The sequence below is a fragment of the Hemitrygon akajei genome, chromosome 8 (genome assembly GCF_048418815.1).
Source record: "Hemitrygon akajei chromosome 8, sHemAka1.3, whole genome shotgun sequence".
Classification (NCBI taxonomy): domain Eukaryota; kingdom Metazoa; phylum Chordata; class Chondrichthyes; order Myliobatiformes; family Dasyatidae; genus Hemitrygon; species Hemitrygon akajei.
Window position 1 is genome coordinate 134,485,921 of NC_133131.1, and position 21,103 is coordinate 134,507,023.

At 41.4% G+C, this 21,103-nt stretch overlaps 1 protein-coding gene across 1 annotated transcript in view; it reads left to right on the plus strand.

The window, feature by feature from the left end:
- The window catches only part of gpr158a (G protein-coupled receptor 158a), a 598,627-nt gene that overhangs the window by 19,334 nt on the left and 558,190 nt on the right, over window positions 1-21,103 (plus strand). The window lies entirely within an intron of this gene.

Here is a 21,103-nt window from a genome sequence, read left to right on the forward strand (position 1 = left end):
TGCACATGCATGTAACAAGAGCTTAGGCCACGAACCTATCAATCAGCCCTGCTGTGGACCACTTCTACAAAGAAGGGATCCGTATGCTCAATGATTGCTGGACTAAGTGTGTACATGTAGGAGGGGACTATGTTGAAAATTAAATGTGTTAGGTTTTCTAAAATTGACTCCTCCTACCTTAGGCCACAAACTTATCAATCACCCCTCGTATAGCGTGCATGTGTTGTTCATTGTGGTGGCAGTCCACCAGGCTATTCTAGGCTAGCAGGCTCACCCCTAATGCAGGAAATATTAACCCAGTTACTGATCCATCTGTAACTGGGTATAGTCAACTTACATATTGATTCTCTTCAGTTTTACCACCAAAATGCACCATCTCCAATTTGTCTGTATTTAATTTGTATTTGCGATTCTATTTTCTGAGGCTTTTTTCCTGTTTTGTTTCATTGGCAATCTTTGAAATTGAGCTGGTTATGAACTTGAAAGCACTTCAAAGTTTAGGCCAAAGTTGCTGGTGATGATATGATTCCTGGGAAACACCACTGAATATTTCTAATCTGAAAAACAAACATTTCACAAGTTTTATTTTCTTGTATCTTGGCAAATATTGAATCCATGTTGATAACGATCCTTTCATGCAGTGTTTACCAATCCTGCTAACAAGTTGATTACAAATGTCTTTTGAAAATCTATATTGTGCTTGCTGCAACTTTCTTCCAACAGGAAGTATTTCTACTCATTCAATATTCATGTGAAGCACTTTCCTGGCAGATGTCATGATATATTTATTCAGGGCAGTCTTTATGTCACATGACATCAGTGAGGTATCTTTGACTGCAGTCCTCCTTTGTGGTTCTACAAGTATAAATTAAAATTCTAGTCATATGTCTCACTCAGAGCAGTGACTGAGCTCACCAGTGGCTTCCTGAAATTCAGCAATCCAACCCTGAGAAAGTCTTAACATTTATTAACATTTGCTGGAGAATTTCTTCAAGCCACACGGGGTGAAGAACATGAAAGAGTTGGGGCAGGAATAATACTGGGATGCTGAGGAAGAACAAAGGTAATGAGGCCAACTCACCTGCAGAGTTATGTTCAAGCAGATTATAGATCTATAAGCAGTGCCTCACAGCCCCTGCCACTGTTTAATAGAATAGGCAAATTATATCATAGTGGAGTCAAATGGTATTAAGTTCACAATGAAAAATAACTCAGTTGAATAAAACCTTGTGATTTACTCTCACTAAAATCGTTAAAAATTGTAAAGATTACTTGGCCTTCTGAACTTAACCTCTTCTCACCCCAGTGGTCTATTCATATGAACTGGGCTTCTTTTATACATCCGTGTCCATTGGTTTGCCCTGAGGATTTTATCACTACTATTGAAGTAAATGATAATCGTAAAATTGGATCCATCTCCTTATATCTTTATCCAGTCAAATCTTTTACATTAGTGTTCACAATGTGACCATGACCAAATATGGTTTTGGGCTTTTTTTTATGTTCTTAGGAATCCAGAATGTTCCTCAGTCATTCACATGCCCAACACCAGACTCTGTAAACAGACAACCTATTTCGGTTTAATTGGGAGGAGGAAATTACCGGGCAGACAGAAAATTAGATTTATGGATGTCCTCAGAGCTTTCTTGAAGAAGTGCAATACTTTCACTGATGTCTGAGAACCTTAAAGTGGAGTGGAAGCATGCAAGTTAGCTTTGAAAGGTTCAGGTATATGTTGTTCACAAAAGCCTTCATCAGTGATGGAGTTAGGGCATTACCTCATAAACCTCTTACCTGTCCGTCCTGTCAATCAGCTCCTGCCTGATTTGCATTTTATGTTTAATGTTTGGATCAAACTTGTGTTTAATTGCACACTGAGCTAACTTGCTGTTGATTTGGATGGCAAAGGGGAACAGCGAGCAGTACTGCATTTCACAGCTTTAATGACCTAGCTTCAATCCTGTGTGAAGATCTCTGTTGGCTCTGCGACACCATGGACATCCCCTATGATTCAAGTTTCTTCTGACTTCCCAAAGACAATTATTGAGATAAAAGATGGCTGTAAAGCTTTCCCAAGTGTGGATGGGTGATAAAATCAGGGGAAGTGATGGGAAAATGAGAGAGAATAAGTTACTGAGAAATAAATGGGAGCAGATTGACTGGATTTCTCCGAGAGCCAGTACAAACCTCATTAGGCTATCTTCCTCCTTTGTGAAAAAATATGAATATGACAAGTACAGCAATTTTGTTCAAAATTATAATGCTTTTTTGGTGCAGCTTTGGCCATTGATCTTAATGTTGAGTCATCTGTACCCCCTGCAGGTATACCCTGCAACAAGTTCATTATACCATTAGACTTAGTATTTCCACCTTCAAAGTAAATTTATTAACAAAGTACATATATGTCACCATATACAATCCTAAGATTCATTTTCTTGCTGGCATACTCAATAAATCCATAATAGAATCAATGTCCAACTTGGACATTCAACTAGTGTGCAAAAGACAGCAGAGAGTGCCACTGTGATACACTAGCATCACCTTGCATATTAAAACCATTGTTTGAATAAAAGAATGGATATTTCTATTACTTTATGAGGCTAGCAAATGCAAATACCAGCATGTTCCGAAAGATGTAATTAAGCTATAGCCATAATGCCCTTCTGTTAAAAATAGACACTTTTTGCAGCATCAATTAGAATGGCACTACACAAGATTTGGTATTAATAGTAACTTGTTGATATAATTTGTTCAATGTATTCACTGAAAAGAAATTCATTATTGGCAGGGAGGTGATTAGCTTCAAGTATAAGGCTTTGCCTAATGTTTATGGCAACATTCTGGATGCAAGAACGAATTGAGCAGAGCCGGCCAACGTACCTGAATATCCAGGGGTGGGCAAAATTTGAGAGGAAAGACATTTCTAAATGTTCATAATCTGCCTAATGTCTGTTCCAAAATTCACTTTAATTTGGGCTTTGAAATGAAGCATATATTATTGGAATGCATTTTGCTTTGATGTTTTGATTTTCCTCTTTTTTTTACTTACAACCATTATGCTATTGAAGTTGACTGGACATGTTATTTGGAAAGAGGCCAAAATTAATGCATTCATGGTGAAACCCTTCAAGGTAAAAAGTAGTAATGATTGACAAGGTTTGAAGGGTTGCTGATGAATTGAAGGGAATGTGGTTAAAGGTACAACAATCCTAATGTTGTGCATGGAGGTTATGATACAGTCTCAAATGAAGGTGTCTAATGAATGTTTTGCATTTTCATTATCGAGAGTGTAAGTAGTGTTGGATAATGAGCCCTTGTACTAACAAGGTCATTCTTATGAAGAAGAACCGACGGGTGCAAGCACTGGATAACCCTTAAGTTAATTGAAAATGAGTCTGATGATGAGCCATCAATTTCAACATGAATGGAGTAATTCCAGAAGAAATTACATTGCAATGAAAGCAACTTTGGTGAAAGCCATATGACAGCTACCTGCTTAGTAACGGAAAGTGTGAGGCACAGCCAAGGACTATGGAGGAGTTACAGATAATGATATATGATTCATAAAATATTAGGAAGCAATGTGTGACATCAACATGCTGAACATTTTGGAGGTGTTGCATAATTTGAAGATTAATAGCAACTTACATAATTTTGTAAAGGGTAAATTCAAAAGCAAAAAAGGAGTAACTTGGACTAGTGAGTTGGATCATTTAGATTTCCCAACAGGCTGGTTCAGCTCCACCTCTGCAGCACCTGGCAGGGTACCTCATTCACTGAATCCCACTCACTTAGTGCAAAGCATGAACTTTCAGCATACTTTATAGGCTGGTTTATAGTGCTCCTACACAAATGTACCAGAGCTTAATTTAAAAATTGAAATCAATATTAATGCCACAATAAAGAGCACGGACCCAATAAAGCTTTTTTTCCCCATGGGCAATGTATTATGTAGCATGCACTCAGCTTGCACAATGTAGGATTCTGCAAATGGATTTCGGGATGTAGCGAATGACTGCCCCCAAATTTCCATGTGGAGTCCAAGTAGACGGAGAAATGGAATGGAAAATTTACTCCATCTATTGAGAGTGTTTATAAATCATCCTTCTTAAAGATTCAGCATGTCACCTAATACTTTGACAAACATATACATATGCACAGTTGAGAGTATCCTAACTGGCTGCATCATTACCTCGTATGGAAACACCAAAGCTCAGGAATGAAACAGTCTGTAGAAAATGATGGAACAGCTCAGTCCATCACAGGCAAAACCTTCCCCACCATTGAGCACATTTACAAGCAGTGCTCCTTCAGTAACTTACTCGGTGTTATCATGTTAGAGGACCTGTCCTGGCCCCAGCATGTAAATGCAATTATGAAGAAAGCACCAGAGTGCCTCTACTGCATTAGAAGTTTGTGAAGATTTAGCATGACATTTAAAGCTATGACAAATGCCTACCAAAGTTCAAGTTCAAAGTTCAAAGCAAATTTATTATCAAATTACATACAGTATATGTCTTCATATACAATCCTGAGATTCAGTTTCTTGTGAGCATACTCAATAAATCCAATAAGCATAAGAGAACCAGTGAAAGATCTCACCAACAGGATGAACAACCCCTTTTCTAAAGACAACAAAGTGTGCAAATAAAAAAGGAAAGAAGAAAAATAAAGAATAATAACAAATAAATAAGCAAATAATGTAGAGAACATGAGATGAAGAGTCCTTAAAATGAACCCATATGTTGTGAGTACAGTTTCATGATGGGGCAAGTGAAATTGGGTGAAATAATCCCCTCTAGTTCAGGAGCCTGATGGTTGAGGGGTAATAGCTGTTCCTGAATCTGGTGGTGTGAGTCCTGAGGCTTCTGTACCTTCTTCTTGATGGCAGCAGTGAGAAGCAATCATGCCCTTGGTGTTACGGATCCCTGATGATGATCTCTGCTTTCCTGTGACAAAATCATCTGTGTAGATGTGCTCAATGGTGGGGAGGGCTTTACCCACGATGGACTGGATAATATCCACTGTATTTTGTAGGATATTCCATTCAGGGCTGTTAGTATTTCCAAACCAGCCTGTGATGCAAATAGTTAATATTGTCGCCACTACACATCTATAGATTTGTCAAAGCTGTAGGTATCATGCCAAACCTTCACAAACCTCTAAGGAAGTAAAGACACTGCTGAGCTTTGATTGTAATTACACTTACATGTTGGGCCCAGGACAGGTCCAGTAAGGAACTTACAGTTGCTGACCCTCTCCACCTCTGATCCCATGATGAGGACTGGCTCATGGACCTCTGGTTTCCTCCTTCTGAAGTCAATAATCAACCCCTCGGTCTTGCAAACATTGTTTTTGTGGCACCACGCTGCCAGATTTTAAAACTCCCTCCTATATGCTGATTCCACACCACCTTTGATTTGGCCACTGTAAGTAGTGTCATCAGCAAACTTGGATATGGCATGGGAGCTGTGCTTAGCCACACAGTCACAAGTGCAAAGTGAGTAGAGTAGGGGGCTGAGCACACACAACCTTTTTGTGGACCTGTGCTGATGAAGATTGAGAAGCAGATGTTTTGGCCAATCCAAACTGACTGGGGTCTGCAAGAGAGGAAATAGAGGATCCAATTGCACAAGTTTGTATTGAGGCCAAGGTCTTGAAAATTATTTATTAGTTTCGAGGGGATGATAATACTGAAAGCCAAACTGTAGTTGATAATGAGCATCATAATGTATGCATCTTTGCTGTCCAGATGTTCCAGCGTTGAGTGAAGAGCTAATGAAATGGCATCTGCTGTTGACCTGTTGTGATGGTAGGCAAATTGAAGTGGATCCAAGTTGCTTCTCAGGCAGGAGTTGATATATTTCATCAACAACCTTCCAAAGCACTTCACCACTGTGGATGTAAGTGCTACTGGATGATAGTCATTGAGGCAGGTTACCACATTCTTCTTCGACACCAATATAATTGAAGGCTGCTTGAAACAGGAGGGTACCTCAGACTGCTAAAGCGAGAGGTTAAGGATCACAGTGAACACTCCAGTCAATTGAACAGCACAGGTCTTTAACACTTAGCCAGGTACCCCATCTGGGCTGGATACATTTCCATGAGCTCACCTTGCTGAAGGATGCTGTCACGTTAGCATCAGAGACTGAAATCATAGGGTCATCAGGGGCTGTGGTATTTCATGATGTTTCCTCTATGCTTTGAGAGTCAAAGTGAGTTTAGAAGGTTTTGAGCACATCTGGAAGTGAAGCCCTGTTGTCATCTAGGTGACTTGATTGCACTTTGTAAGACGTGATAGCACTCATGCCCTGCCACAGACATCGTGCACCCTTTCACCACCGTCCAAGCAAAGTCGGTGCTTATTGGTGAGATCTGATGACAAAATATTCTGCCAGGTGGTTTGGACCGCCTGTTCAAGAAACAAACCCAACCATATCCATAGTGTTCCTGTGTTGTGGTATCTATAGGATATTCTGTCCTGTACCCAGGCAATGGTGTCGTTGACCAACACAAGGCTGCCAGAGATTTTCCTGCCTGGAGTATAGTACAGGTTTGGTTTGGGTAGATCACATGTCTCAGAGCAGACTTGGTCCTGGTTGGTAATGGCTTTGGACAGCATCTTATAGTCCACATTCAGTAGTGAAATGGGTCTCTAGCTCCCTTTCCCGCTTTCAGCTTGTTGATGAGGGTGATGATGCCCTTCATCATAGAGTCTAACATGCTGCCAACCAGAAAAATAGTGTTATACACTTCCAACAGATCTGAGCCACCTCAGTGCCACAGAGTCGAGCACAAATCTGCCAGTGAGCTATCGCTTCTGGCAGTTTTATTCATTCTAATGGAATGGGTGGAGCCATTCAGCTTTTCCAGGTTCAGTGGCTGATCAGAGTTGGCTGGGTATTGGAAGGTATTAACACATTGTACAGTGTTCTTCACACTGAACACGGTTAAAGATGCCAGTTTTACCTCCATAGTTACTGGAATTCAGGTTTTGCAAATATTGTCCATTTTCAATCAGCCTGAACCTTCATACCCATGGCCCTGATGAACTGCCTCACTGATTTTGGAATGTCCCCTTGGTGTGGCGATGCTTGGGGACATCACTCTATGGTTCTGTTCTGCCTCCTGCCGCTCAACGCTCTGCACCCTCCTTTAATTACCAATTAAATTGGTAATCATTTTCCAATGTTCTATAGATTCAGGATCAGTTCCTGTGGATTGGAGGGTAGCTAATGTTATCCCACTTTTTAAGAAAGGAGGGAGAGAGAAAACAGGGAATAATAGACCAGTTAGCTTGATATCAGTGGTGGGGAAGATGCTGGAGTCAATTATAAAAGATAAAATAGCGGCACGTTTGGATAGTACTAACAGGATCGGTTCGAGTCAGCGTGGATTTACGAAGGGGAAATCATGCTTGACTAATCTTCTGGAATTTTTTGAGGATGTAACTATGAAAATGGGCAAGGGAGAACCAGTGGATGTTGTGTACCTGGACTTTCAGAAAGCCTTTGATAAAGTCCTACATAGGAGATTAGTGGGCAAAATTAGAGCACATGGTATTGGGGGTAGGGTACTGACATGGATAGAAAATTGGTTGGCAGACAGGAAACAAAGAGTAGGAATTAACGGGTCCCTTTCAGAATAGCAAGCAGTGACTAGTGAGGTACCGCAAGGCTCGGTGCTGGGACCGCAGCTATTTACAATATACATCAATGATTTAGATAAAGTAACATTAGCAAATTTGCAGATGACACAAAGCTGGGTGGCAGTGTGAAATGTGAGGAGGATGTTATGAGAATGCAGGGTGACTTGGACATATTGGGTGAGTAGGCAGATGCATGGCAGATGCAGTTTAATGTGGATAAATGTAAGGTTATCCACTTTGGTAGCAAGAACAGGAAGGCAGATTACTATCTGAATGGTGTCAAGTTAGCAAAAAGGGAAGTACAATGTGATCTAGGTGTCCTTGTTTATCAGTCACTGAAAGTAAGCATGCAGGTACAGCAGGCAGTGAAGAAAGCTAATGGCATGTTGGCCTTCATAACAAGGGGAGTTGAGTATAGCAGCAAAGAGGTCCTTCTGCAGTTGTACAGGGCCCTGGGGGGGGGATTAGACCACATCTGGAGTATTATGTGCAGTTTTGGTCTTCAAATTTGAGGAAGGACATTCTTGCTATTCAGGGAGTGTAGCATAGGTTCACGAGGTTAATTCCCAGAATGGCGGGTCTGTCATATGTTGAAAGATTGGAGCGACTGGGCTTGTATACACTGGAATTTAGAAGGATGAGAGGGGATCTGATTGAAACATGTAAGATTATTAAGGGATTGGACATGCTAGAGGCAGGAAACATGTTCTCGATGTTGGGGGGAGTCCAGAACCAGGGGCTACAGTTTAAGAATAAGGGGTAGGCCATTTAGAATGGAGTTGAGGAAAAATGTTTTCATCCAGAGAGTTGTGGATCTATGGAATGCTCTGCCTCAGAAGGCAGTGGAGGCCAATTCTCTGGATGCTTTCAAGAAAGAGTTAGGTAGAGCTCTTAAAGATAGCAGAGTCAAGGGACGTGGGGAGAAGGCAGGAACGGGTTACTGATTGTGGATGATCAGCCATGATCACAGTGAATGGTGGTGCTGGCTTGAAGGGCTGAATGGCCTACTCCTGCACCTATTGTCTATTGTCACTCCATTCTGCGTTGTGTCTGACACTGTGTTACTCCTGGTTTCCTGGAGCTGTGTGCATTGGACACTGTGTTACTTTCGGCCTGGAGCAGAGAGCTGATGACTTAAGTGCTACTCCCAGTCTCCCAGGGCAGAGGGGTGACAGGCTGAATTTTTGCCTCATTTTTTTTTTGCCTCTGGGTTCCCCTCCTCTCTGTCTCGTCAGTTTTGGTACTTCCTCTACTGGTATCATCAGTTCTCCATATTTACTTCAGCCTCTTACAAGCAGAGGTTCTGGCAACTGCCTGTTGTATGGCCCCTTTCTTCCCATTAGTTTTATTCTCAGAAGTCCATTGTCCCTTGTATCTGATACTCTGAGATTGTTCCTTTTCACCACTTGCCTTCCTCCTTATCCCTCTGCTATCCACTCTTCCATAGACTACTTCTCATTGTGAGAGGCCTGGGGGCTTGGAACGTCAAGGCAAATGACCATTCCTAGCAACACACACAAGATGCTGAAAGAACTCAGTAGGCCAGGCAGCATCTAGGAAAAGAGTAGTCGACATTTCGGGCTGCTGCCCTTTGGCAGGACTCTATGCAAAATAGCTAGGGTTCTCCTGCATGCACAGTGCACCCACAGTCCTTTCTCATGGCAAACATTGGGGATGGGTGGATGATTGCCCAACTTGCATCCATCCTTAGCTTCATCTTCACCTGCTGCTCGAGGTCCAGATTCCAAATAAGCCCACAATGTCCACACAGCATCCTGTTCTCTCAATGACAGTGTTCCGAATCCCCTGTCCTCCAACCGAGGTGCTTGTCACTGCAGCCACCCTGGTGGAACTGTTTGTTTATAGCAGGTTTAGTTGCTGGAAAGAAATATTAGATTAGTTTCTCACCCCTTTGCCAGTAGGTTAAGCTCTCTTCAGGCAGACACTTGATCGCTAAGAGTCAAAAATTGTCTTCCTTCTCCTTTATTGATGAATTTGGTTTATAGATCAGCTTCCATGATTACTGTCATGGGAGAGAGGCAGCAGTGAGTGCCAACTGTCCCCTGCCAGGTAAGCAGTAGGGTGAGGGCATGGAAGCATACTTAGTCAGCAGTTCTTAGCCAGTTTGATAAAGCCCTGGAAATTATGTATGCTTCTGCAGTGGGCATGTTGAAGTGGTGCAGAGGTGGCACCAATACAAAATCTTCCAAATCCATTGACAGGATATGCAAACAAATCCACAAATGATCTAATTATACTCGGGTGGCTCCAAGGGACAGACTATCTTATTACTTGCTTGGCACCAGACCTTTGAAATTTTTGTCCACACTTTGTCATGCCTAGAGATTATTAGGTGGACAGAAGAAATAATTCAGAGATGGCCTCAAAGACGCCTACAAAAAGTGTAAAAGTCCTGTTGACTCTGGGGAATTCCTTGCCTGTGGCAACTCAAAATGCAGGAGGAACGATCAGTATGACATTGAGTATCTAAAGTTCATCTGTTGGAAGCATTAAGAAGCCTAGCATAAGGAGTGGAAGAAGAGTATCACCCCCCTCCCAAACTATGTGCCCCTCCTATCACAAACTCTGCATTTCTCGCATTGGCTTCATCAGCCACTCCAAACCTCAGAATTAGAATGCCAACAAGGCATTGACAATCTCAAGGAACCATTTAAGAGAAAACTTAGTACTCAATGGTCACTTTATTAGGTACACCTGCTCGTTATTGCAAATATCTAATCAGCCAATTATGTGGCACCAATTCAATGCATAAAAGCATGATCAAGATGATCAGGCCAAACATCAAAATGAGGAAGAAATGTGATTTAAAAGATTTTGACCATGGAATTATTGTTGGTGCTAGATGGGGTGTTTTGAGAATCTCAGAAATTGCTGAACTTCTAGAATTTTCACACACAAGCCTCTAGAGTTTAGAGAATGGTGAAAAAACAAAAAGCATTTTGTGAGCAGCAGATCTGTTGGTGAAAGTGCCTTGTTAATGAAAAAGGCCAGAGGAAAATGGCATGACTGGTTCAAGCTGAGAGGAAGGCAGCAGTAGCTCATATAGCCATGCGTTACAACACTGGTGTGCAGAGGAACATCTCTGAATGCACAACATATCGAACCTTGAAGTGGATAGGTTACAGCAGCAGAAGACTGCACAAGGTTCCATTCCTGTCAGCTAAGAAAAGGAAACTGAGGTTACCATGGGCACAGGCTCACCAAAACTAAACTGTTGAAGACTGGGAAAAACATTTCCCATTCTGATGAATCTTGATTTCTGCTGCAACACGGGTCAGAATTTGGCGTAAACAAAATGAATCCTTCCTGCTTTGCATCAACGGTTCAGACTGATGGTGGTGGTGTAACGACAGGGAATGTAGTCTTGGTGCATATTAGGCCACATAATATCAACTGAGCACTGTCTAAATGTCACAAACTACCTGAGTATTGTTGCTGACTATGTGCATCCCTTTATGGCCACTGTCTACCCATCTTCTAATGGCTACTTCCAGCAGGATAATGTGCCATGTTACAAAGCACCCATCATCTCCAGCTGGTCCCATGAACATGACAATGAGTTCAGTGTACTCCAATGGCCTCCAAAGTCATCAGATCACAATCCAATAGAACACCTTTGGGATGTAGTAGAATGGGAGATTCTCAATAGGAATGTGCAACTGACAAATCTGCAGCAACTGCGTGATGATATCATGTCAAGGTGGACCAGAATCTCTAAGGAATGTTTCCAACATCTTGTTGAATCCATGCGACAAAGAATTCAGGCTGTTTTGAGGGCAAAGTGGTGTCCTACTCAGTACTAGAAAGGTGCACCTAATAAAGTGGCCACTGAGGTATGTGTTTAGGAGAGTTATTATTATGCCAATTAAATGCTAGTTATTCTCAGAAAAATCACAGGGCCTTTTTGAGATCCATATAATTCCTAAAGTTTGTTAAGGATCTCATATGTTGGTGTGGATGCTTCATCAAGCTTTTGAAATGAGTAATGATAGTTCAATTTTTTTTAATATACATAAAATATGTCCAAAGCCTAGCATTTGTGACAACTGAAATGTATTGGGAGTTTCAGATTTCTGTACCACTGGGATATCTTTTGGGGAAGATATGATCTGTACAAAAAGGACAGGTTACAACTGAACCTGAGTGGGACCAATATCCTTGTGGGCAGGTTTGTTAGAGTTGTTGTGGAGGGTTTAAAATAAGTTGGCAAGGGGATGAGAACCGAAGTGGGGGAAATTCGGAAGGTAAGGATAGATTCATGCCAAAGAGGATGAAGTATTCTAAAGGGAGGATAGGGCAACTGTGGCTGACAATGAAAGTCAAAGACAGCATAAAAGCAAAGAAAGGGCATATAATGTAATAAAAAATAGCGAGAAGTTGAGGATTGACAAGCTTTTTAAAAACAAAGAAAAGGCAACAAAAAAAGGAAGGAAAAAATGAAATATGAAGGTAAGCTAGCGAAAAATATCAAAGAGGATACTAAAGAGGATTTCAGATATAAAAAGAGTGAAATAAATGTCAAGAGATTGTTAGGTAATGATCCTGGAGAAGTAATAAGAGGGACAAAGAAATGGTGGCCAAACTTAAGTATATTATGTTAGTCTTCACTGTAGAAGACACCAGCAATATGCCAGAAATTCAGGAGTGTCACGGGGCTGAAGTGAGTGTAGTTGCTATTACTAAGGAGAAGGTGCATGGGAAGCTGAAAGATCTAAAGGTAGTTAAGTCATCTGGACCAGATGAACTACACCACAGGGTTCTGAAAGGGGTAGCTTAACAGATTGTAAGGCATTATTAATGATCTTTCAACAATCACTAGATTCTGGAATGGTGGAGAACAGGAAAATTGGAAATGCCACTCCATTCTTTAAGGAAGTAGGGAGACAGAAGAAAGAAAATATTAGGCCAGTTAGCCGAACTTCAGTGGTTGCAAAGATGTCAGAGTCCATTATTAAGGATGAAGTTTCGGGGTATTTGAAAATGAGTGATAAAGTAGGCCAAAGTCAGCATGGTTTCCTTAAGGGCAAATCTTGACTGACAGATATGTTGAATTCTTTGAGGAAATAACAGACAGGATGGTCAAGGAGAGTCAGTGGAAGATGTTTGCTTGGTTTTTCAGATGACCTTTGAAAAGGTGACATACATGAGGTTGCTTTACAAGGGCCCATAGCACTACCGGAAAGATACTAGTATGGATAGAAGATTGGCTGGAGGCAATCTTCTGGCAGGAGACAAAGAGTCTGAATAAAGGTGGCCCATTCTGGTTGGATTCTGGTGACTAATGGTGTTCTGCTGGGGCTGGTATTGAGACCGCTCCTTTTCACGTTATATGTCACCAATTTGGATGACGGAATTGATGACTTTGTGATGAAATTAACAGATGATGCAGAGAGAAGTTGGAGGGATACATGGTGTTGGAGGATGCAGCGAGTCTTGCTGAAGGACTCAGACAGATTGGGGAAACGGGCAAAGAAGTGGTAGATGGAATATAGTGTAGAGATGTGTACGATCATGCACTTTGGTAGAAGGAATAAAGACATAGACTATTTTCTAAATAGGGAAAATCAAAAATCAGAGCTGCAAAGGGTCTTGGGAGTCATTGTGCAGGATTCTGCAAAGATGAACTTGCAGGGTGTGTTGATAGTAGGTAAATACAATGCTAGCATTTATTTTGAGAGAACTAGAATATAAAAGCAGGAGTATGGTGCTGAAGCTCTATAAAGCATTGATCAGACCACATTTGGAGTATTGTGAGCAGTGTGGACCCCTTATCTAAGAAAAGATGTGCTGGTATTGGAGAGGACAAGAGGAGGTTCATGATGATGATTCCAGGAATGAAAGGTTAACACATGAGGAGCATTTGATGGCTTTGGGCCTGAACTCCCTGGAGTTCAAAAGAATGCAGGGGATTAACATTGAAACCGATTGAATATTGAAAGGCCTAGATAGAGTGAATGAGGAAAGAATGTTTTCTGTAGTGGGTAAGGCTAGGACCAGAGGGCACAGCCTCAGAATAGAGGGGCGTCCGTTTGGAACAGAGATGAGAAAGACTTTTTGTTTAGCCAGGTGGTGGTGAATCTGTGGATTTCCTTGCTGTGGATGGCTTTGGAGGCTAATTCATTGAGTATATTTAAAGTGGAGGTGAATACATTCTTTGCTAGTTAAGGCATCAAAGGTTACATAGAGGAGGCAGGAGAATGGGGTTAGAGAGATAATAAATCAGCCATGATGGAATGGCAGGGCAGACTCGATGGGCTGTATAGCTAATTCTGCTCCGATGTCTTGTGTCTAATTATAAAGCTATATTAATTTAAGTTCAGGAATAAGTGTTAAGTTTTGAATAAAATTATATTAGAAATATTGACCATTCTTCTCTGCCCAATTATTATGTATTATCCAAGAAGTGATAATGTGTTAATTGGAGATAGCTTGTGATAGATGGGGATATGCATTTCATAGTAAGCACAGTGGAGCAGTTTTTGACCTTGCACAATCCACCCAATGGCATGCAATTTCTCAGATATTTGTATTTGATGACCAAATGCAATAGATCTGGCAAAGATCAAGGTATTTTAATGTTGTTCATTTAGACTCGAAGCAAGATTGTGTACATTTGGGAAGTTCATGCAAAATATACAAACTGAATGTCACTAAATTTGTTCCCACCATCATTTGTAGTTATATTAAATATATGTTATTAAAGTTATTTCAGTTAGTTGAACCAATGGTTTATCAGGGGAGTAGCTATTTACTTGGGACAATGCTTAAAGAACAAAACTAAATCAAGAAAATGGATTCCCTTTGTTTGTTTGGAAGGCTACGCTGCTTAACTGGGATAAGAGTCTGTTGCCAAACGGCTTCCAATTAGTGTCAGTTGTCTGCACTCCAATGTGCTTAGAGCACTCAATTTTTAAATACGTTTCTGTTCAAAAAGCAGTGATTTTTGTCACTGATATTTGGTGAGAAGTAAGCAGCAAGACAACTCTTTCAGGCATTCAGGTTGGGACTTGCCTTCAATGGCTGGGAGTGAAAATGAAATAGAAACATAGAAAACCTACAGCACAATACAGGCCCTTCAGCCCAGAATGCTGTGCTGAACATGGCCTTACTTGAGAAATTACTGTGGGTTTCCCATAGCCCTCTATTTTACTAAGATCCATGTACCTATCCAGGAGTCTCTTAAAAGACCCTATCGTATCTGCCTCCACCACCATTGCTGGCAGCCCATTCCTCACACTCACCACTCTCTGAATAAAAAAATCTTACCCCTGACATCTCCTCTGTACCTACTTCCAAGCAACTTAAAAATTTGCCCTCTCATGCTAGCCATTTCAAGCCCTGGGAAAAAGCCTCTGACTATCCACATGATCAATGCCTCTTGTCATTTATTCACCTCTATCAGGTCACCTCTCATCCTCCATCGCTCCAAGGAGAAAAGGCCGAGTTCACTCAATCTGTTCACATAAGGCATGCTCCCCAATCCAGGCAACATCCTTGTAAAACTCCTCTGTACCCTTTCTATGGTTTCCACATCCTTCCTGTAGAAAAGCAACCAGAACTGAGCACAGTACTCCAAGTGTGGTCTGACCAGGGTCCTATATAGCTGCAACATTACCTCTTGGCTCCAAATATCAATCTCACGATTGATGAAGGCTAATGCACCGTATGCCTTCTTAACCACAGAGTCTTTGAGCATCCAATGGACCTCGGACCCTCCATGTTGCCAAGAGTCTTACCATTAATGCTATATTCTGCCATCATATTTGACCTACCAAAATGAACCACTTCACACTTATCTGGGTTGAACTCCATCTGCTGCTTCTCAGCCTAGTTTTGCATCCTGTTGTATCCTCTGACAGCCCTCCGCACTATCCACAACATTCCCAACCTTTGTGTCGTCAGCAAATTTACTAACTCATCCCTCCACTTCCTCATCCAGGTCATTTATAAAAACCACGAAGAGTAGGGGTCCCAGAACAGATCCCTGAGGCACACCGCTGGTGACCAACCTCCATGCAGAATATGATCTGTCTACAACTACTCTTTGCTTTCTGTGGGCAAGCCAGTTCTGGATCCACAAAGCGAGGTGCCCTTGGATCCCATGCCTTCTTACTTTCTCAATAAGCCTTGCATGGGGTACCTTATCAAATGCCTTGCTGAAATCCATATACACCACATCTACTGCTCTACTATCATCCATTTGTTTAGTCACATCCTCAAAAAATTCAATCAGACTCGTAAGGCACGAACTGCCTTTGACAAAGCCATGCTGACTATTCCTAATCATATTATGCCTCTCCAAATGTTCATAAATCTGCCTCTCAGGATCTTCTCCATCAACTTACCAACCACTGAAGTAAGACTCACTGATCTATCATTTCCTGGGCTATCTCGACTTCCTTTCTTGAATAATGGAACAATCTCTGCCACCCTCCAATCCTCCGGAACCTCCCCACTGATGATGCAAAGATCATCGCCAGAGGCTCAGTGATCTCCTCCCTGACCTCCCACAGTAGCCTGGGGTACATTTGATCCGGTCCCAGTGAATTACCCAACCTGATGCTTTCCAAAAGTTCCAGCACATCCTCTTCCTTAATATCTACATTCTCAAGCTTTTCAGTCCACTGTAGGTCATTCTCACAATTGCCAAGATCCTTTCTCATAGTGAATACTGAAGCAAAGTATTCATTAAGTACCTCTGCTATCTCCTCTGGTTCCATACACATTTTCCACTGTCACACTTGATTGGTCCTATTCTCTCATGTCTTATCCTCTTGCTCTTCACATACTTGTAGAGTGCCGTGGGGTTTTCCTTAATCCTGTCTGCCTAAGCCTTCTCATGGCCCCTTCTGGCTCTACTAATTTCATTCTTAAGCTCCTTTCTGGTAGCCTTATAATCTTCTAGGTTTCCATCTTTACCTAGGTTTTTGAAACTTTCGTAAGCCTATCTATTCTTCTTGACTAGATGTACAACAGCCTTTATACACCCTGGTTCCTGTACCTTACCATCCTTTCCCTGTCTCATTTGAACGTACCTATGTAGAACACCACGCAAATATGCTCCGAACATCTGCCACATTTCTTCTGTACATTTCCCCGGGAACATCTGTTCCCAATTTATACTTCCAAGTTCCTGCCTGATCGGCTCATATTTCCCCGTACTCCAATTAAACGCTTACCTAACTTGTCTGTTCCTATCCTTCTCCAATGCTATGGTAAAGGAGATGGAATTGTGATCACTATCTCCAAAATGCTCTCCCATTGGGAGATCTGAAATCTGACCAGGTTTATTTCCCAATACCAGATCAAGTACAACCTCTCCTCTTGTAGGCTTATCTACATATTGTGTCAAGAAACCATCCTGAACACTCCTATCAAACTCCACCCCATCTAAACCCTTGCTCTAGGGAGTTGCCAATCAATATTTGGGAAATTAAAATCTCCCACCACGAGAACCCTGCTATTATTACACCTTTCCAGAATCTGTCTCCGTATCTGCTCCTCTATGTCCCTGTTCCTATTGGGTGGTCTATAATAAACACCTAGTAGTGTTATTGACCCCTTCCTGTTCCTAACTTCCACCTACAGAGACTCCGCAGGCAATCCCTTCATGAATTCCTCCTTTTCTGCAGCCGTGACACTATCTCTGATCAACAGTGTCACGCCCCCACCTCTTTTGCTTCCCTTCCTGTCCTTTCTGAAACATGTAAAGCCTGGCACTTGAAGTAACTGTTCTTGCTCCTGAGCCATCTAAGTCTCTGTAATGGCCACAACATCAAGTACTGATCCACGCTCTAAGCTCAACCACTTTGTTCATAATACTCCCTGCATTAAAATAGACACATCTCAAACCATCGGTCTGAGCATGTCCCTTCTATATCACCTGCCTATCCTCCCTCTCGCACTGTCTCCAAGCTTTCTTTGTTTGTGAGCCAACTGCCTCCTCCCCAGTCTCTTCAATTCAGTTCCCACCCCCCCCAACAATTCTAGTTTAAACTCTCCCCAGTAGCCTTAGCAAACCTCCCCGCCAGGATATTGGTTCCCCTGGGATTCAAGTACAACCCGTCCTTTTTGTACAGGTCACACCTGCCCCAAAAAGGGTCCCAGTGATCCAGAAATCTGAATCCTTGCCCCCTGCTCTAATCTCTCAGCCATGCATTTATCCTCCACCTCACTCTATTCTTATACTCGCTGTCACGTGGCACAGGCAGTAATTCCGAGATTACTACCTTTGTAGTCCTGCTTCTCAACTTCCTTCCTAAATCCCTGTAATCTGTTTTCAGGATCTCCTCCCTTTTCCTACCTGTGTTATTGGTACCAATATGTACCACGACTGCTGGTTGTTGTTCTTCCCACTTCAGGATATGTTGGAAGCGATCAGAAACATCCTGGACCCTGGCACCAGGGAGGCAAACTACCATCCGTGTTTCTTTCTTGCGTGAATAAATTAGGAATCATGACAACATTTGAAGGTATTGACAATCATCTTGAATGTTATAAATAAAAATGAAGATTTAGAGGATGCAATGTTTAGCATTGTTAGGAGGCAGTCTATTAGCTGCACTCGGAGTCTGTGCTGATTTTCTTCATTTAGTCAACCAAAAAACATGGCAGATGCATTCCTCTGTCATTAATTATTAGGAACTAATACACAGTTTTGCAGTACGGTAGAGGTTCTAATTTATTCTGTATTTCATTTAAGAGCAGAAATTGTAACTCAGTTGAATGGTAGTTTGTCTTCTTTATATCTTTTAACTATTTCCATGAAACTTCAGCTAAGTGGGGCAATGCTTAATCCAAAATGTACTGGTCCTCATGCCCCTGAAAATTAACTGTAATCCACTGTTCTTCATATCTTTTCAAGATTACATAATTTGAATAAATGTTTAGTTTAGTTTGCTTTTTTAGGCACTTGGATAACGGATTATGCCTTTATAAATAAGAGAATCAATTAACAATATTAATCATAGCTATTTAAAAAGTGGTATTCTGTTCCAGCTTCAGCTGTTATATGAGATGAAGGCATAGTCATAGTTATGCAACATGAGAACGGGTCCAAGTGATCTTTGCTACTACTTGCCTATTGAGCTAATCCCATCTTCCTGATGCATGTCCCTCTAAACCTTTGCTATTCATGCACCTTCCTATAAATTTTATAATAGTAATCACTTCTACCACTTCCTCTGGCAGCACATTCCAAATACTCGCCACTCTCTGTGTGAAAAAGTTACTCCTCCATTCCCCATTAAATATTTCCCATCTTACCATAAACCTATGCCCTAAAGCCTTAGGTTCTCCTACTTTGGCAAAAGGAGTGTGACCACCTGCCTTATCCATTCCCCTCAATTTTCTCATGGCACCCTCCTACACTCCAATGGAAACAGCCTCAACATAAAACTCAAGATGTCCAGTCCTTGTGAATACTTTCTGTATCTTCCCTAGTTTAGTGATATCCTTCCTATAGCTTGGTGGCCAGAACTGCATGCAGTTCTCCATGTGCAGTCCCAGCCAAATCCTTTTCAGTTCTGTCCAATGTCCCAAATCTTGTACTCGATACCTTACCTGATTAAAGCAAATATCGTCTTACACCCTGCAAGACTACACCCTGTGTAGTCACTTTCAAGAAACAATATACTTATACCTTCTGATTCTTTGTTCTACAGCACTCTGCAGGCCTCTGCTATTTATAGTTTTATTTCTGCCATGGTTTAACTTCCCAGAATGCATCACTTTGCACTTGTTTGATTTAAATTCCATCTGCCATTCCTTAGTCTAATTTCCCAGATTATGTAAATCCTACTGTAAACTTAATTAGCCTTCTTCTCCACACATTGTATGACCAATGTTGGTGCCATCTGCATCCAGATCATTAAATAAGATGACCAAACAACAGGATGAACTATGTTATACCGCCAGTCACAGGCCTTTGATCTGAAAACAACTGTGCACTACCACCATCTTCCTCTTATCACCAAGCCTACTTTGTATTCACTTGGTTTCCTCATCCCGTATCTCATGTGATCTAACCTTCTCGGCTAGCCTGCTCTGTGGGACCTTTTCAACAGCCTACAGCATCTATCAGCTTGCCTTTGTCAAATCTCTTGGTCACCTCTTCAAAAAAAAAAATCAATGAGATTTGTGAGACATGATTTTTTTCCTACACACAAAAACATGCTACCAGACCTTGCCTTTCCAAATGCAGTTAGTTCCTGACTCTCAGATTCTAACTCCCCTGAACATAACTGCTCCATAACTGATATTAAATTTAGCAGACTTTAGTTCTTTCCTTTTTCCGTTCAGTCCTTTTTAAACAAAAGCACATTTGCCACCCTATAATTTTTGGTAACTCACCTCTGGCTAAGGAAGATACCAAACCCTCTGCCATGGCCCCAGTAGTTTCTTCCTTGTCCTTTCATAATATCTTAGGATACACATAGTAAGGCCAATAGGATTTATTCACCTTTATGTGCTTTAAGTCCACCAGCCTCTCCTCTTTTGTTATGTATGTATGTTTTGAGACATCACTATTCTTTTCAAATAGCAAGCAGGCTAGACAAAGGAGAGACAGTAGATATCATTTATTTGGATTTTCAGAAGGCTTTTGATAATATGCCATTCATGAGGCTGCTTACCAATGGGATCACAGGAAAGATAATGGCATGGATATAGGAATGGCTGACAGGTAGGAGGCAGTGAGTGGGAGTAAAGGGGGCCTTTTCTGGTTGGCTGCCAGTGATTAGTTGTGTTCCTCATGGGTCAGTATTGGGACGGCTATTTTTCACATTGTTTGATAATGATTTACATAATGGAATTGATGGCTTTGTGGCAAAATTTTCAGATGATACGAAGATAAGTGGAGAGGTAGGTAGTGCTGAGGAAGCAATGCGATTACAGAAGGACTTAGTCAAATTAGAAGAATAGGCAAAAAAAGTGGCAGATAGAATACAGTTTTGGGAAATATATGATAATACATTTTGGTAAAAAGAGCAAAAATGCAACCTATTGTCTAAATGGGGAGAAAATTCAAACATCAGAGACATACAGGGACTTAGGAGTCCTCGCACAAGACTTCTAGAAGGTTAATTTACAGGTTGAGTCTGTGGTAAAGACGGCAAATGTAATGTTGGCATTCATTTCAGGAGGAATAGAATACAGAAGCAAGGAGATAATAGTGAAGCTTTATAAGACACTAGTCAGGCAGCACTTGGAGTATTGTTAACAGTTTTAGGACCCATATCTCAGAAAGGATGTGTTGTCCTTGGAAAAAGTGCATAGGAGGCACACAAGGATGACTCTGGGAATAAAGGGGTTAACATATGAGGAGCGTTTGGCAGCTTTGGCCTGTACTTACTGGAATTTATAAGAATGTGGGAGGGATCTCATTGAAACCTACCGAATTTTGAAAGGTCTAGATAAGGTGGATGTGGAGAG